Source organism: Carcharodon carcharias, chromosome 13 (assembly GCF_017639515.1).
Source record: "Carcharodon carcharias isolate sCarCar2 chromosome 13, sCarCar2.pri, whole genome shotgun sequence".
NCBI classification, from domain to species: Eukaryota; Metazoa; Chordata; class Chondrichthyes; order Lamniformes; family Lamnidae; genus Carcharodon; species Carcharodon carcharias.
Genome location: NC_054479.1, coordinates 29,552,373 through 29,570,597, shown reverse-complemented (window position 1 = coordinate 29,570,597; position 18,225 = coordinate 29,552,373). Strand labels below are relative to the sequence as shown.

Below are 18,225 nucleotides of genomic sequence, written 5' to 3'. Positions count from 1 at the left end.
ATGCTGTACTGGAACATTGCATATACCTCTTACTCGTATATCTTCACTAGTATACGTCTTTAATTTAGCATCTGAATTTTACAGATTTAGTGAGTGGCCTCCTCCATTCAGATATTTGAATGTATGTTCCCCTATAACTGTCGTGGATGCTCCTTTATCCACCTCCATTCAGATGGGCTTTCCGTTGACTCCCACTGCCACGTAGATTGGCTCTGTTTCACCGATTTTTAAGTTGTGTAGTGAGTAAATATCTGAATCTGTTTCTTCTGGTTCCCCTAATATGTGGATTTCACGATTTCTACCTTTTTGTTTAAAATTTTGTCTCAATCCATCTTTACAATATCGCATAATATGCCCATTGCGATGGCAGTAGAAACACTCAATTCTTTTAAATTGTCGTTCATTTGCAGGCTGTCTGGTTCCACTTCTGCCATTATTAATGTGGGTTTTCTCTGTTATACCATTGCTTTTTGCTGGTCTGTTAATGGTGGCTGTTTCCCACCTTTCCTCGAAGTCCTGTGCTTCTGCGCCATTTCTAACCGGTGCTCTCTCCCGACGTGAAGGACGGCACCATTTTGTGCTCCCTTGATTGCTTCTGAATCCCTGACCGTGCTTTCCATTGTGAGTGTCAACTCCAGCACCTTGCTAAAGTCTACATTCGTTTCTGACAACAACCATTTTTGAATGGCATCTTCATTAGTTCCGCATACTAATTGGTCTCTTAACATGTCATTGATCAATGTCCCGAACTCACGGTGCTCTGTCAGTTGTTTTAAGGCTGCTACATAGCAAGCGACTTTTTCCCTCGAATTAAATTTAAAATGCTGCGTTGTTACCAAGGATTTCAGCTCAAAATGGCTTTTCACAAGATTTACCAACTCACTAAAGCTCTTGGAATCTGGGGCCTTGGGTGCAGTTAAACTACGAATTAGGCCGTATGTTTTACAAATACATGTCGATAAGAGGCTTGCCTGCCTCTTCTCCTCCCCCGATATGTCACTGGCCAAAAAGAACACAAGGTGTTCAATATAATGTGACCAGCCATCGGTGGGCTGATGAAATGGTTTGACACGGCCAAACTGTGGCACATTGGAGGGAGATAACTTCGATGACTATGGAGAGGGCTGTATCTACAATCGGCCTGCAAGACACAGCTGATTCACTTCTATGGAATTTTCACGGCTTCCCTTGATGTCGTAGGAGGAGGGTGAGGAGAGTAAAGAAGGCTTGGAGGGCAAGGAGGGAGAAGAAGGAGAGGAAGTGTCCTCCTTCCCCTTACGGATACAGGATATTCCTCCTCCCCTGGCCCTCCCTCACTAGGATCTCCAGTGCTATTAACCAAGAATCTTTGTCCCATCTCTCTCTGCCCCTGAACCATCCTGTAATATGCCACTGTGTGGCAAGCAGCCTGTTCCATACATTCAATGGAAGAGGATGTGAGGAGCTAATACACACACACACATGAAAATTGCGCTAATCACCCACAAAGTATTAACCGTGCATGTTTCTGGTAGTGTTTGTCGTCAACGCCATGCATGAGCAGTTCTAGTGTTTTACTCTGGGCTGGTTAGGAGCATGGGGCAGCGTTCCAGTTCGGAAACCAGGAAGTGTAGATTTCTTTGTGTTTCAACTCCTGACAGTGTAAAACATCTTTATGTATAAAATTAGGAAAGGGAAATAATAAATTAGGCATTTAATGCAACATTAAACATTACAGGAATGTTCCTCTATAATGAGCTGGGGCAGGGAGCTGGAAAACTCCAGCCGGTGTTCTGGTTTAGCCCCTCTGGGCAAATTCATATTATGGTAATCAGAAATTAGGACCAAAATTATATGCCAAATCCAGACTTCCAAATCGGCTGGTCTAATTAGCACTGCACCCATTTAGCGTCTGTTATCACTCTTTGGTCGAAACAAATCTTTTTGGGGGAGAAATATGTTCATGCAGCGATGCTTCAAGTGGCATTATGCAGACGTGTGTTGATTCCCCGGGGGCAGATAGCAGCACAGGTCACTCTACATGCGACTTGCCTATGTCTCCTCATTGACATTATTGAAGACACCTGTGCAGGTGGAGCAGGTAGCATTCCCATGACACAGCATGTCACTGCTCGAACACAGCATGAAGCAGAGCTTGGCGAATGAATTTCTTCTCCTGTGTACCTTAAAATACCCTTCTTCAAATGTTTAAGTCAATAGTTAGCTGGCTTCATGTGTTCATGGGAATTCCCTTTAGCTTTATTTTAATGAAGACATTAACCCCAAAGCTTTAACACTGTAAATAGAGGACATATTAGATGCTAACGAATTCATTACTAATGTTCTACAGCTTGAGTTTTTCTTTTCTTCCTGTTGGCTTTTTTACCAATCACAACGCGAAAAGAAATCAATGGCAGCGAATCAAATTAATGACATTTGTGAAGGGTCTGCATTGGCAAAAGAGAGTTGTTCCTTGTGAGTGATGAGAGGCTGGGTAAATTGGGTTTATATTCTCTGGAGTTTAGAGGCAATTTCATTGAAACATACAGAATTCTGAAGGGGCTTTACAGGGTGGGCGGTGAGAGATTGCTTCCATTGATTGGGGAATCTAAAACACGGGAGCACAGTCTCAGGTTAAGGGGCCGATCATTTGAAACTGAAATGAGGAGAAATTACTTCACTCAAAGGGTTGTGAGTCTTTGGAACTCTCTAACCCACAGGTTTGAGGATGTTCCATCATTAAATACATTTAAGGCTGGGATAGATAGATCTTAGGTCTCTCAGGGAAGGGATATGGTGGGTGGGGGGGGGGGGGTGCGGATGGGAAAATGGAGTTGAAGCTCGAGGTCAGCCATTGTGTTGACTCAATGGAGCAGACAGGTTTCGTCAAGAAACAGTTAAACTTTATTACAGAGACATTTGCACGCTCGACCAGGTCTCTCATCAGAAAAAACTCCAACCCCCGGATTGCCCGCGCTAAGAGCTCACTGTTTGGAGTCCCCACAGTACATCACCTGACCCGTGATTAGCAGGAGGGAGTCATTATACATCCAGTTACCACATTTCCTCCCCCTTTCGTTTTTTACAATTACTCTTTACAGAAAAACATATTAACAATCCGACAAATATATACAATTTCAGGTGATTATAAATCAAGTCTCTGATGTGCTTATCTTATATGGCTAGAATGCATTTGGCAATAGTTTATTCTTCAGCCCCCTAATTTTTATGTTTGATACTCCCCTTCATCTTTTTTTGGTATGTATTATAACACAGAATTGTAGATGAATGCAGGTGATTATAAATCAAATCTCTGATGTGCTCTTCTTATATGGCTAGAATGGCATAGCTTTACCACTGGACGTTCCTGAACAGGATCGACAGGATCTGGAGCTGCACTATGAGACACATCATCAGAACTGGGCAGTTCAGGATTGGGCAACTCTTCTGAAACATGTAGAATGTCTGTTCTATGTCATCATACACCTCAGAAGTCAACGGTTCAATGTTAACCACAAGTTGATCAGTTAATTGTTGGAATGTCTCTCTGGCACAGATGTGACCTATGTGCTTTTGAATGATTCTATTTCCCACTTGTACTTGGAAAGATAATGGACCAGTCTCTAAAACAATGGTCCATCGGAACCCAACACGGTCCACTGCCGAAATTTCACACGTATTCCGTGTCAACTACACCGTGCAATCTTTACTGTGTGTGTCATGGTTAAATTTCTGATTACTCTGGTTCTGCGCTATCTTCCCTTCTAAATTTGGAAACACCAGGTGTAATCATGTACGCAGATGGCATTTCATTAATAACTCCAACGGTGTTGAACACATAGTCGAATGTGGCTTTGTACGATAACTGAAGAGAAACCAGGAAAGTCGAGATTCCAGAGTGCCTTCTGATAACTTTTTCATACCAGACTTAAAAGTTTGTACTGGTCTCTCGGCTAGACCATTCAATGAGGGATGCCAAGGGGCTGTTTTAATATAAAAACAAAAAACTGCGGATGCTGGAAATCCAAAACAAAAGTTCTGTTGAAGGGTCATGAGGACTCGAAACGTCAACTCTTTTCTTCTCCGCCGAAGCTGCCAGACTTGCTGAGTTTTTCCAGGTAATTCTGTTGTTGCTGTTTTAATATGTTGGATTCCATTCAGATTCATAAATTTCTGAAACTCGATACTGGTAAAGGCTGTACCATTATCAGAAATGACAATTTCAGGTAAGCCACGTATGGTGAAAGAGTGACGTAGCTTCTCGATAGTTGTGTTTGACGTTGGCGATTTGATTTCGTATGCATCCATCCATTTTGAATGCACATCTGCAATTAACAAGAACATGGTACCTAAGAATGGTCCTACATAATCAATATGTAGTCGATCCCCAGGCCGACCAGGCCACTCCCACAGACGCAGGGGAGCTGAAACAGGCAACTTCTGTTGTTGCTGACAGTGCAGACAGTGCCTGACCATGCTTTCAAAGTCACTGTCAATGCCTGGCCACCAGACATAGCTTCTCACAAGCGTTTTCATCTTTGGAATGCCTGGATGCGCACTGTGAAGTTCTGTCAAGAGTGATTCTCTACCTTGTGATGGGACGACAACTCTTTAACCCCCAACAAAATTTCATCTTGACAGCTTAATTCCACATTTCTGACAAGGAATGGTCTCAATTCTTCAGATACAGGCGAGCTTGGCCATCCTTGCAAAACAATGTCTCTGATTTTCAACAATATTGGATCTCTGTTCATCCAATTTCTAATTTGTTTTGCATATACAGGCAAAGAATCTAAGAAATTCAATAATAGCATTAATTCTTATGGAATGGGAATATTTACAATCCTATCTGGTAATGGGAGATGACTGAGCGCATCTGCATTTGCAATGTGTAAGCCAGGACGGTACATAAAAGTATACTCGGACGCAGATAATGTCAGAGCCCAGCATTGTATTCTTGCTGATGCTATTGACGGAATGGCCTTGTCCTCACTGAATAAACTCATTAGTGGTTTATGGTCCAACATAATATTAAAATGTCGTCCATGTAGGTACTGATGAAACTTTTTACACCAAATACTACTGATAATCCTTCTTTTTCTAACTGAGAATAGCCCTTCTTGGCTTGGGAAAGGGTTCTCGAGTCAAAGCCAATGGGCCTTTCTGATCTATTTTCCATTCTATGTGATACCACAGCTCCTTTGCCATAAGGAGAAGCATCACATGTTAATACCAGCTCTTCCAATCGGATGTAGTGTACCAATAAACACGACAAATGCAGCAATTTCTTTGCTTTCACAAAGGTTCCTTCCTGTTGTGAACCTCATGACCAACAGTGGTTCTTTTTTTAGCAATGAGTGTAATGGCGCCAAAACAGTTGATAGGTTGGGTAAGAAGTGGCTATAGTAGTTGATCATACCCAAGAAGGACTTGAGTTCGGTTACATTGGATGGCGAGGGTGCATCCTTTATTGCCTGAACTTTATCTTCTACTGGATGCAAACCCATGGCGTCCACCCTCTGACCCAGGTAAGTAACGTCTGGTGCTTGAAATAGGCATTTTTCCTTCTTTAACTGTACACCGGCTTCCATGAACCTTTTTAGCACCTCCTTCAGGTTGGCCAAGTGTTCAGTCTTGGCTGACCTCGTGATCAGAACATCATCCAGGTATACTACTGCTAGGGGAAGCCCTTACAAAAGACTCCCCATTGTTCTCTGGAAAATAGCACATACAGACGAGACTCCAAAGGGTAGACGATTGTACTGATAGAGACCCTTGTGTGTTAATAGTCATGTATTCCCACGATGTACTATCCAGTTCTAATATAAAAACAAAAAACTGCGGATGCTGGAAATCCAAAACAAAAACAGAATTACCTGGAAAAACTCAGCAGGTTGTTGGTAGATACGGCTCATATCCAATTTTGGATAGGACTTGCCTCCAGCCAGCTTGGCATTTAAGTTGCCTATCCTTGGAATGGGATACTTGTCTAGTTTTGCTGCCTTATTTACAGTTAATTTATAGTCCCCACAAATGCGTTGGTGTGGTCAAGCTTAACCACTATGGGTGCAGCCCACTCTGAGAATTGGACAGGTTGGATGATGCCCAACTTTTCTAATCTGCACAGCTCTGTGTCCACCGTTTCTTTCAATGTTTAAGGCACAGGTCTGGCTTTAAAGAAATATGGCGTTGTCTGAGGGTCAACACTTATCATGGCATGCATGCCTTTTAACTTCCCTAATTCATCCCGAAAAACCATGTTGTACTTCCTTCAAAGTTCTGGGATTCTATCTAATATTGTGTGAAATATCTCAGACCAGCCGAGGTTGATCTTCTGTAACCAATCCCGACCTAAAAGACTGGGTCCCTCTCCTTTCACTATTATTACAGGCGGTTGGGCTGTCTGTTGTTTTTAAGAGACTGGGACAGTGGCAATGCCATTTACTTGAATAGATTCTCCTGTGTAAGTTCTTAATTCAGTGGTTGTCCACTCCAAGTTTATTGGCTGCCTTCCTTCATTAAGGTACCTGAAAGTGTGCTCTCCTACCACAGTAGTTGAGGCATCAGTATCCACTTCCATTGTCAGCGGCTACTCATTCACTTGTACTGTCACCATAATAGGCTCGGCCTTCACAGCAGTCACATTATATCAGGAATAAACGCTAGGAGCAGCAGCTTCAGCCTTTGATGTACCCATTACTTCTGTACCCATTTTTTGCTGTTTTGCAAACTGCTTCAACTTTGTCTGGCATTGCCTAACCACGTGACCCTTCTTATGACAGTAATGGCATTCTGCCTCTTTAAATTTACAGGTATCTGCTCCGTGGTCACTTCCACATCAATAGCAACTTTGTCTTGAAACCAATGATGAAATGTTTCTGTTAGGCTTCTTAATGTTTCTCACAGTGGCCATTGTTGAGTCACGCTGTAATTCTGCAGGTCTGGTTTTCGCACCACACTCGGCAATAGGTTCCCGCCCAACCTGAAGTATGGCGCCATTATCCATGTGTTGCAAAGTCTGTGAGTCTCTTGCAGCACTTTCCATGGCAAGGGAGATTTCAAGGGCATGTTTAAAATCAATATCGACCTCGGCAAGCAACCAGCACAGTATATCATCGTCCTTGGCTCCACATGCCAATCGGTCCCACAGCACATCATTTAAAACATCTCCGAAGTCACAGTATTCGGTTAACTGTGCCCAGAAAACTCCCACAAGCAGCAATATGTGAGAATGGCCAGAAAATCTGTTTTTTGCAATGTTGATTGAGGTACAAATATTGGCCTGGACACCAGGGATAATTCCCCTGCTCTTCTTTGAAATAGCATCTTTGGACATTTTACATCAGCCCAAGCAGACAGATGGGACCTTGGTTTAACATCTCATCTGAAAGATGGGGCAATAGTCTCTCAGTACTGCACTGGAGTGTCAGCCTTGACTTTGTGCTCAAGCCCTGAAGGGGGACTGGAACTCATAATCTTGTGATTCAGAGGCAAGAATACTGCCAACTGAGCCACAACTGGTGAGAATCCACTGTGATGAATGCAAACCTTGAGCTTATATTTCCAGGATGGCCTTGTGGTGATGGAGGCTCCATATGCCCCTCATAAGGCCAGTGATCTAAAGTGGTGGCCCAGAGGCAGGAACTCTAACTCAGGTGTTACTGCCCTCAGTCAGGACCTAGCGTCATGTCAGTACACCTGGCCTCAAAAAGGTTGCAAGTCAAGCCTATCTGGGTGTTCAGGCTGGGGCCACAGCCTAGATTCCTGAAGTAAAGGAGGCAAGAGTGTGGGAAACATGCACTATTTTAAAGTACTTTGTGAAGAGAAGGGGAGGGTGGGGCAGTATGAGCCATAATCTGCAGCTTTTTGGAGTTGACCTTTCTCCCAGGATGGAATGTTTCCTGCTCAAACTCTGGGGTTATGGCCAGACGGCATTGTAGGTGCACGTCCAAAACATCCAAGGCCACTTTTGCAGGGCCCCAATACCACCTCCATTTGCCTTCATCAACATCTCTTGCGTCATTTAATTATTCCTGCTTTGCACCTTATCATGGACCTACTTTATTATTCTTCCCCACCCATCCAACCCCACCATCACCACCACCACAACCCTGGATCTGTGTCAAGACTGTTACATCTGGAACATCTCCAGTTCTAAAAGGTCACTGAACTGAAACGTTAACTCCTCCTCTCTCCACAGATGCTGCTTGACCTGTTCAGTATTTCCAGCATTTTCTGGACATACTTCAGGTTTCCAGTATCCACAGTATTTTGTCTTTGTATTAGAACCTTTAAATGTTGTTTTGCCACATTTTCTGATGCCTTTTGCTCAAGTGCCAATGATAGAAATTCCAGATGCTTAATTTTATTTTGTGGTTTTATTCTATCTCCTTATTTCCTGCATTGACCTTTGTGCTGTCATTTTAATCAGAGTGATTGCATCTCTCTCACTTATCTGTCTCTGAAGTTAAAGGCTTTCCCCTAATAACAATGATTTTCACCATCTGGGATAGGCCTTTTAATTTATCTACTTTGCATCCAGCATCTTTTGGTTTCTGCCTTAACTAGTATCTCAATGTTTCAATTATTCTCCGTGTCTAACTATAAACAGCAGCTAAATTCTCCAATACCTGCCCAGTTTCTGTTAGTTCTGATTGTTTCTATGATAACTTTATTGTGACTGAACTGCCATACGAAATCTGCACATGCTAGGGCTAATCTTGATAGTCAGAAACGACTACAATTCAGACCAGTCGCCCAATCTCTCCTGATTTCTATAGCTCTCCCAATTTGGGACGAAAAAGATGAAATCACCTATTTTCTTTTTTCCAAAGTGAATGTTGTTGGTCTGGTTGGTGGAGTGTGAACACCTCCAAGTCCTGGTTTTACATCCAACCTGATAGACTGGATAAAGGTCTTGTCCCTCTCTGTGGTTGCTTGCATACATTGTAATAGTCGCCTCATTCCAAAGGCATCAAACATAATTTAGGACAGGAATTTGCTCCAATCTTCCATCAAGACAGGAGAACCCCCCTTGCCCGTTCCAGAAATTTCAACCGGAGGCGTTTTAACTCTACTGGAACAGATCTCTGATGGATGACTAATCCAATGGAGCGGATTACTGAAGGGCTGGGGAGGTGGGAACAGAAATAGGTGCTCCTGCAAATCCTGCTTCCAGCCAATTTGCTGGTCTGTCGGCACGTTCTTGCCTCCAGCCTATTTTGGAAGAGGCTGGGTTGGTGGGGCATCAATGGCATCCAATGTCAGGAACCCAATTTTAATGTGTTTGCATCTCATCATTGTGCCTGCACGGCGGAATCATCCCCCCCACGTTAAGTTTACCTCCCACGTCAGTGTGACTTCAGGACGGTGGGATTTACGACTGCCTTTAAAAGGCATGCACCTGGTGACCTGAACTTCAAGGGGAACTCAGAGGGGAGCGCACACAACCTTGTGCAGCGCTCAAGAGGATCGCCTGTAGGATATCAAGGAAGAGATGCCACGCATTTTGAGGGGGGGAGGGGGAGTCACAGGCCAGCCGCTTTGCCGCTTTTCCCTGGCTGTCTTTCAGCGTGGTGCCAGCACAGCAGCTCCAGTTCGGGTCAGGCCGGGAAGTGGGGGCCAAGGCTGATGGAAATACACAAGCACATACCGGGAGGGGGCCAAGCAGGGGGGGGGGCAAGGGAAGTGGCCACGCACTTAGAAAAGCTTGTCAAAAGTGAGCATTCTTGCACAGCTGAGACCGTTCAGCACCAGCTCCATTGACATGCTTGAAGTCGGGCCTCTAAGGCGTTTCTGCCCACTCAAACAACACAAAAACATGAACATCCCACCAAATGCTCCAAAACTTTTCACCCCTCTGGCACAGACTGCACCTACATCAGCAGCTCCCGTCTCTGCTGGGGATCATTGCTGGAAGGTATTCAATTGACTCTCAGGAGGCTGCCCACCATCCTCATCAGATGGTGCCCCCCAAGGCAGCTACTTTATAGGCCGCCTCCTCCAAAATTACTTCCAGATTCCCATCACCAGCAGTTTTGGCTTCCCGACCCTGAATTCAGCCCAGCATTGGGATCAGGGCCCTGGACTGAAAATCCAACTCAATATCACCAATGTACACTGGTGCTCAAAGTCAAAATCACCCCCACCATCTCTTTCTGGTTGGGTCTTTTGTTTCCATCAACACATTCTGTCTCCTTCTGTGCTAATTCCTCTTGGCATTGTTCTAGCTGTTGTCTAATCATTTTGTTTCTGATCATTTTTATTTCAATCTCTATGCCTAAATCTTTCATTTGAAATGACAAAGCAGCAACAAAGATCGAAAGAAGCAAATTACATTGGCTTATTTTCTTTTCCTGTGACAGTTTCTCAAATGTAGTTTGTTGCACAGCCACAAATTTATTACCATGGCTAAATAATTTTTTGCAACTACCAACTCACTCTTTCACAGGATTCTGGGCACCTCTGATTCTACAGTGTTCAGAGGATCAATAGGAACAGAAAATGCTGATAACAGCAGGCCAAGCAGCATCTGTGGCGAAAGGAAGGTAGGGTTTATGTTTCCGGTTGATGGCCTTTTGTCAGAACTGGGAGAGGTTACAGATGAGCCCCTCATGAGGATCTGGGAAAAGGAGGCAGGAGAGTAAAAATTATCGCCTGCAACTGGGTGGAGGAAATGTATTTTTTGTTTAAGTATTTTTACTAATTTTATGCCTGCTTTCTCACAATATGGTTTAATAGGAATGTGCACACCAAATGCTAATCCCAAGTGACAAGATCACAACATCGAGGCAGAGAATATGAACAATCTAAACTAAAGGAATCTGTATTAGCTGATGGTTCGAACATGAGTGTTTCCCACTTTATCAGGAAAATGGAATAGTGTTTATATTACTGTTTATAGTTACAAATATGGTGGCCCATGAGTTGCCTTGAACTGTCCTGCGTTAGTCCAAAGAATACTGATTATTTTTACATATTATTTACAGCACAGAAACAGGCCATTCTGCCTAACAGGTCCATGCTGGTGTTTATGCTTCACATGAGGCTCCTCCCATACTTCTTCATCCAACCCCTTGAACATATCCCCCTATTCCTGCCTCCCTCATGTATATTTCAAGCTTCTCATTAAATGCATCTGGGCTATTTGTTTCAACTACTCTTTGAGGTAGTGAGTTCCACATCCTAACCACTCTCTGAATAAAAACATTTTTGCTGAATTTCCTAATGGATTTATTGGAAACTATCTTATATTTAGAGTCCCCAGTTAACCTAGGTTCACCAATAGCAGAGCCACAATATAACACTGGGGAGAATATTCACTCCGTCGGGGGGCTGAGTGGGAGTGGGTGGGTGCGCGACCAGCTACATGCCGCCATTTTCTGTGTGCGGGCCAATAAAGGCCCGCCCAGCATGACGTGCACCTGGAAGTGCTGAGCGCTCCCTGTGCGGGCGGGGGAAGGAGGCTGAGTCGGGGCCTGCACTCTTTCGCGTCTGTGCCTCAGGGAGATTAGTTTGATTCTCAAAAATTTTAATAAAAAGAAAACTTTTTTTTAAGACATCCCCTCATGTGACATGAGCTGGGACATGTCAATGAACTTTAATAAAAATTCTTATTCAATTTATAAACACTTCATGAAACCTCATCCCGCCCGTGGATGAGGTTTCATGATAAATACGAAGGCCGCCTGGGCTCTTGGCCTGCCCGCCAACCTTAAGGCTAGACAAGCAGCTCCATTAAGTATTTTTATTAGGTTTAAATGGCCTTGATCGGCCTTTTACAGTTCGGTGGGCCGACTCTGAAGCGCGCCCGCTGAACTGAAAATCAGGATGACGCGCAGTGACGTGGGGACGCACGCCCGACATCACCGCGCATCATTTTACGTGTCGGTGAGTGGGCCCCACCCCCTCACACCAGCCCGGAGATTCTGGCCATTGAATGAGGTGCAGATTAACTCTTACCTGAGTTTTGTCCTAACACTGTGTGACTACATCTACAGTTGTATGATTAGCACGAAACACAAAATTGACGCTGTGATCTTTTCAAAAGTAAACAGACTCTTAGCTTAAATTCTGTTGATTGATATTATCATAGAAACAGATGGAAAAGGACAAGAAAAGATCAGCTGGACAGTCAGGTCTGTCCCATCCATCAGCATGCCAGTCACAATGTTCTGAGAGAAGCAGAAAGAGATGAAAAAAGTTGAGACTAATTTAGGAAAACACTCCAGAAAAGTTCTCCCTATTCCCCAAAGGCAAGCTTTAGAAGAAGATAGTGACTAATATCCGGAGTCCTGATTTTAGTTGCAGCACTATTGGTGCCTATGTCGAGGCCCTAAATTCTGGAATTCCCTCTCAACTCTCTGTCCTCCTTTAAAACATTCCTTAAAACCTACCTTTTAGACCAAGCTTTTGATTAGCAGTTTTTTAATATGCCCTTATGTGTTTTGGTATCAAATTTTTGATGGTAATGCTCCTGTGATAATGCGTCTTGGGACATTGTACATTAAAGGTTCTAGATAAATGCAAGTAGTTTTGTTGTTAACTTACAGACCTTCGAAAACTTGAGATTTCTTTCACTTCTTTGGGGCAGGTGGTGGTGTAGTGGTACTGTCACTGGACTAGTATTCCCAGAGACCCAGGGTAATGCTCTGGGGACCTGGGTTCCAATCCCACCATTTAAAAAAATACCTGGGATTAAAAGTCTGATTATGACCACAAAACCATCTGGTTCACTAATGCCCTTTAGGGAAGGAACTCTGCCGTCCTTACCTGGTCTGGTCTACATGTGACTCCAGACCCACAGCAATGTGGTTGACTCTTAAATGCCCTCTGAACAAGGGTAATTAGGGATAAGTTAACAATGCCCACATCCCATGAATGAATAAAAAAATACTTGCAGGGACACATCCAGCCACCTTTTGAAGGCTTCAAACAAAGCAGCACTGGCACGCTGACAACCTAAGCAGAGATGAGTGATTCTGTGTAAAGTACTTCCTAGCATCTAACCTAAGCATATGCTTTCATAATTTGTACTGATACACCCGCCACCCCCAGATTATCCCTTGCCTATAAAGCTGTAATAACCTGTCCAAATGGACAGAAGCTTATTCCATCAGTATTTTAAAAAGCTCATTCATATTCTTTCAAAATTGATGTGCTTCCAGTGTAAAAATCCCCAGTTCCTTAATCTGTCCTGATAAGTGAAGACACTTAAACTAGTGAGCTTTTCCAGGACCTCATATACATCACTGTGTGCGGGGTCAAATCTGATTGCAGCCAATACAAGGCCTTTAAGCTAGACAAGAATTAAACTCATGGTTTTGCAGTTAACTCACCTAGGCCTGAATTTTTCATTGGTCAGGCACATGTGATTGGCAGGCCCGGAAGCAGACGGGAAATGGGCCTCCGGCCACGATCAGCACCCAACCGTGATTTCAAGCTGCCTGGCCAATTAACAGCCAGTCAGCGTGCAACGTGCACTGAGAAATGCTCAGCGCTGCCAGATTGGGGGCAGGAAGACGGCGGGCACTGACCTAGCTGGGGGTGCAGGTGAGTGCTTCTGGTGAGTTCCCTGAAGTCAGACAGCTGCCCCAGGGAGCTGCAGAATAAAGGAAATGACAAAAATGCTACAAAAGATGTCCGTGAAACCTTGTTTGGAACTGAAGTTAAACTAAACAAGATTATAGTTTCCCTGGTTCTGACTGACCTGCATTTCTAAATATGAGCAGCCCATGGGCCTCTTCCCAGTCCATGGGTACAATCCTAGGTCTCAGTGAGTGGTTAATTATCTCAGACAGTGGCTTGTGAAATGCATCATAAGCATTATAAAAAAAATTAATTGTAACGATCATAAATTAGATCAATTTAAGTTACAGTATAACAAAGAAACATCCATTGTCCAAGATTACAATATTGTGCAATCAAGGTTAGAGTCAGTCTTTATTCAATGTATCACGGATAGGCTTTATGTGAACCTGTCCCTTGGGTGATGTAAAATCATCTAAACTCTTTCCTTGGGTGGCAGGCTGGCCATTGTCCTTTCTCTTTAATGTTCTTACTTCATCTGTGGGATGAGTCTACAGTGAACCATCATTCCTAACCTCCTTCTTTTAGTCAGTTCTTCAGTTCCTAACTTTAGTTAACCTCACATATGCAGTATTTTCCCTGTTGGTTCTGATACCATGCTTCACTTCTCTGCACGGAAACTTAGGCCAGGATTTTCCGGCCCTGTTGTGGGTGGGACCCACCGCGGGTGAGGCGGCCCCCCGCCAGAAGTCTATTGACCTGCAGCGGGACCGGAAGATCCCAGTGGGGGCAGGCACGGAAAATCCCGCCCTTAGACTATTCGAATTAACTCTTGGAACAGACTTTATTATTGCCTTTAATTTAAAACAAAGTAAAGTTTCTAAACCATCTACATTTACATTCTTAAACATTTATTCAATTTTCAAAAACCTTCTTGAGCTTTTACCCACCGCCCCCCTTAACCTCAATGCCACCTTTAAAACCTTACAATTTAGGTGAATAATGAACTGACGTTAAAAGGGCTGAATGGCCTCCTGAGTATGATGTAACAGATGTTACAGGATTAATGAGAAGAAGTGGAATGGCAGGATGTTAATCTATCAGTGTGTCAGTTCAGCTCGATATCTGACCAAAAAAATCCAACAAACTAGCAGGTGAGAGAGAAAGGCTTGTCTATAGTTGTGTAGCTTCTGATCATCAGCCAAGAGTATTATTAAGAGTGCCCTCGGAGCTCTCCTCTATTAAAAACAGAAGGTATGTAACCCAGGGACACTTGTGATGGGAAGTAACAAGAGGAAATGCGTTTTGCTCACATATTGGTATTATATTTATATCGGTATAAACATTCAACAATGCACATGCATCTTTAGGATGTAGAAAAACCCACTTCCCTTTCAACGACCTTAATACATCAAACTCTGTTAGAACTGATTACAGAAACGAGGCATAATCTAAGCAAGAAAAAACTATTCTATATGCAGTAATCATTTCTCAATTAAGACTCGATTATGAAATGATAACATATTTAAACCTGCATAATACTATAAATTCATTGTTTTATTGGAAAACTCAGTTGAAACAAATAATGTTCCATTCTAAAGTTATCTCTTGATTGTAAGGTCCTCTTCATCAAATGACACAATACTAAACATCACTAACCACAACACTGCATGTTTACTATCAGTGTTAACCATATGTAGGATATGTAGGAACAATAAAGTATTTTCTAAATTAGAAGCAGGCCTTCATATTGGATCAAAGCAAGTTTTTTTTTTTGCTATTAATTTCTATTATACTTCTACTGATGCCTGTAGTTAACCGAATCAGCTCAATTGTAGATGTGGCTAATGTCATAAGGTGATGAGTTAATCAACACTAAAATGGAGCAAAAATAGTGTAAAGGTAAATTAACACTGATGCCAACTTTTGTACTTTAGGAAAAAGCACTGCCTCTCAGATTGTAAATTAGAGTTTGATTGACGAGTAATCCCATCAACCTTCAGCTTTGGGTATTGTTTCAAACTGCCAGTCACTTCTGTTACCTCAGGCCATTGAAGGCAGCAAAATGTTTCTTTAGTCTTTCTTCCATTCCCAATGCATGCAGATCATGGTTACAAATAAATAAGTTTCTCTCACCGATTAAATCACCACAGTATTTTCCTCAGTTTCTAAAAATTGTTGCTTGCATTCAAACAGTAACCAAGAACTCTCTGTTTTTATTAAAACCTAAGGACAGTGTTTGGCACAGTTCTCTGTTGGGCATTACAAGATGTGCTCAACTGAGCCTGACTGTCCTCAATCAAGCTTGTATGTCCAGGAAGCAGTCAAACAATATGACTATTTGTTGCACTGTTTTAAAAGTGCTGAGGTTTTCTTGTACTCATCAATGTGGCAAACACTAATGTTTCCAAATATCAGCATGAAGACGACCAGGGTCATGTACAAGACAAATCATAGGCAACATAAGATTTTCTCTGCACACCCTATATAGAGGCTTTGACGGCCGAAATTCATGAGACTCCAATGGGTAGAAATTGGTTCTGGCCCGTTCTTTGGGCCCATGACCAGCAGCGATACTGTGCGAGTCAACTTGTAGGCCCAAGCATCCTGACAATGGTGACCAACTCTTAAGGAGAAAAAGTGATACTTCGGCAATGAACGCGGGCTGGGAGCTGACTAGACCAGAGGACCAGGGGAGGGAGGTGTAATGGCAAGAGCAGAGGACAGTGTGGGCTGCTTTCAAAACCGGAGGATCATGGAGGTGAACTGGCTGGTGAGTCCGGAGGTCTGGATTGGTGGGGGCAGGTGGGTGTTTGGGGATACTGGAGACCTGAAGCAGAGGGGAAAGGAGCTTCGAGGAGAGTGTACACAGCCCAAAAGGATTGGCCAAATAAAAAATCTATGTCCTCGGCACATACAACATTTAAAATACTTCACTTACAGCCTGCCTCGTTGACGCTGTGCATGCTGCTCTCTCACTGTTCTGCAGGTGCTCCCCAACACACACACACACACGCCACTGCCCAACTCACCTCCCCCTCACAGACATACTCAGATGCCCCTCTCCCTCTCCCTCCATCACCCAACACTCCCCCCCCCCCCCAAATCAGGTCTGCCGGATGCCCCCCTCGGGCCTGCTGCCAGTGCTCCCCACACCACTCACCCCAGGCACCCACCTGCCAAACATTTTCAGTTAAAGCAGAACGCTGGCCACAGTTCTCCTGCTCCTTGCGGCTGACTGGGCAGTGGACTGAGTGGGCTGCGCATGTTCAGAAGCACAGTGTGCACGTGCAGACACCAAAGATGCTTGGGCAGCGGCAAGCGGAGACTCTGAGCGATGTCTCCATCGCTGCCCGGAAATATTGGAACAAATGGCGTCTGGGGAAACCCACAGGACAAAATGGAAAATTACAAGACGATCCTAAAATATGGGATGGTCGGTTACCTTGCTTCTGACACCGGTCACACCTCCGCAGGCAGCTGCTGTGATGAATGTTGAGTCCCGTGCCACACGGACAGTCGCCAAAGGGAAATCTCAGTGGATGGTGGGGAGTGGGGGAGGGTGTTTGGAGCGTCAACTGGGGTGGTGAGGAGCAACCACGATGGCTGTGGAATCAAGAGAGCATGTCTGCTCTTCTCTTGGCTCCACAGAAATGCTTCATAATTATTTTTAAAATTTAGATTTACCTGTTGGTGATAGCCATTGCTTTGGCCGCAGTGGGTGCTGGAGAATGCTGAGTACAGCAGGCAGTTCCTTGGTCATTGCAAAGAAATTTCTCAGAGGGGTCCTTAAACAGGTGTTAGGCCCCTTATTAACCTATGCGTGATGACTGTTTTAGCTGGCCGCCCAGGACGCCTAAGGAAAGGGCCTGATAATTTTAGCTAATCAGCCTAAGCTTGCGCTGTACCTATTTTACACTTGAAAAGCAGACACAATGCATAGCAATTTCAATCCTTAGGAGGATCTCCACAATAGCTTTCTGGCATTTCCATTTCCCACACCAGCCATCTTTATAACTCTTGAGCACAAACACATTCCTATCTGTTCCTATTGAGATGAAGTTACATTGTTTCATAATTTGCCATTGTGAGATTTGAACTCTTGATCTTGGAGTTTCAAGCCTACTACCATAACCACTTGGCTATTTAGGCCAAGCCCAGCCATCTTTGTAACTCTTTCGAGCACAAACCCGTTTCAGATGAAGTTACATTGTTTCATAGTTTGCCATTGTGAGATTTGAACTCTTGATAATCTTTTAAATGAAAACCAAATCAACAAAATTGGGATAACTCAGGCACAGCCCCTAATTCAGGTCAGCTGTAAAACCAAGGACAAAGTTTAAAGGAACCTTACAAACTTTAAATCAAAATGTGATTAAAGGAACACATTTCCATCTGTTTCAGATGAAGTTACATTGTTTCATAGTTTGCCATTGTGAGATTTGAACTCTTGATCTTAGGGTTATAAACCCAGTACCATAACCACTTGGCTATTTAGGCCAAGCCCCCAGCTATCTTTGTAACCATGCAGAGGAAAGCTGTCCATTTAATGCCAATTAATAGCAAATTATGCAAGCTTCTGTGCTATGAAATTTCACTCAGAAGCAACTCACCTAAGATTGTGCAAAATCATCTCATCGAGCGCTTAACCAGCTTTTGAAACAGTTTTTCTAACCATAAACAGAAAACAGAGGAGGCAGTCAAGCCAACAAAATTGGA

The 18,225-nt window shown here is 43.6% G+C and overlaps 1 long non-coding RNA gene across 1 annotated transcript in view; it reads right to left on the bottom strand.

The window, feature by feature from the left end:
• LOC121286240 overlaps positions 1–17,261 on the bottom strand; it is a 64,686-nt gene extending 47,425 nt beyond the window's left edge. The window contains exon 1 of the long non-coding RNA XR_005944906.1: positions 17,194–17,261. This is a non-coding gene — a long non-coding RNA (uncharacterized LOC121286240). The remainder of the gene's footprint in view (positions 1–17,193) is intronic.
• Between the last annotated feature and the right edge of the window lie 964 nt (positions 17,262–18,225).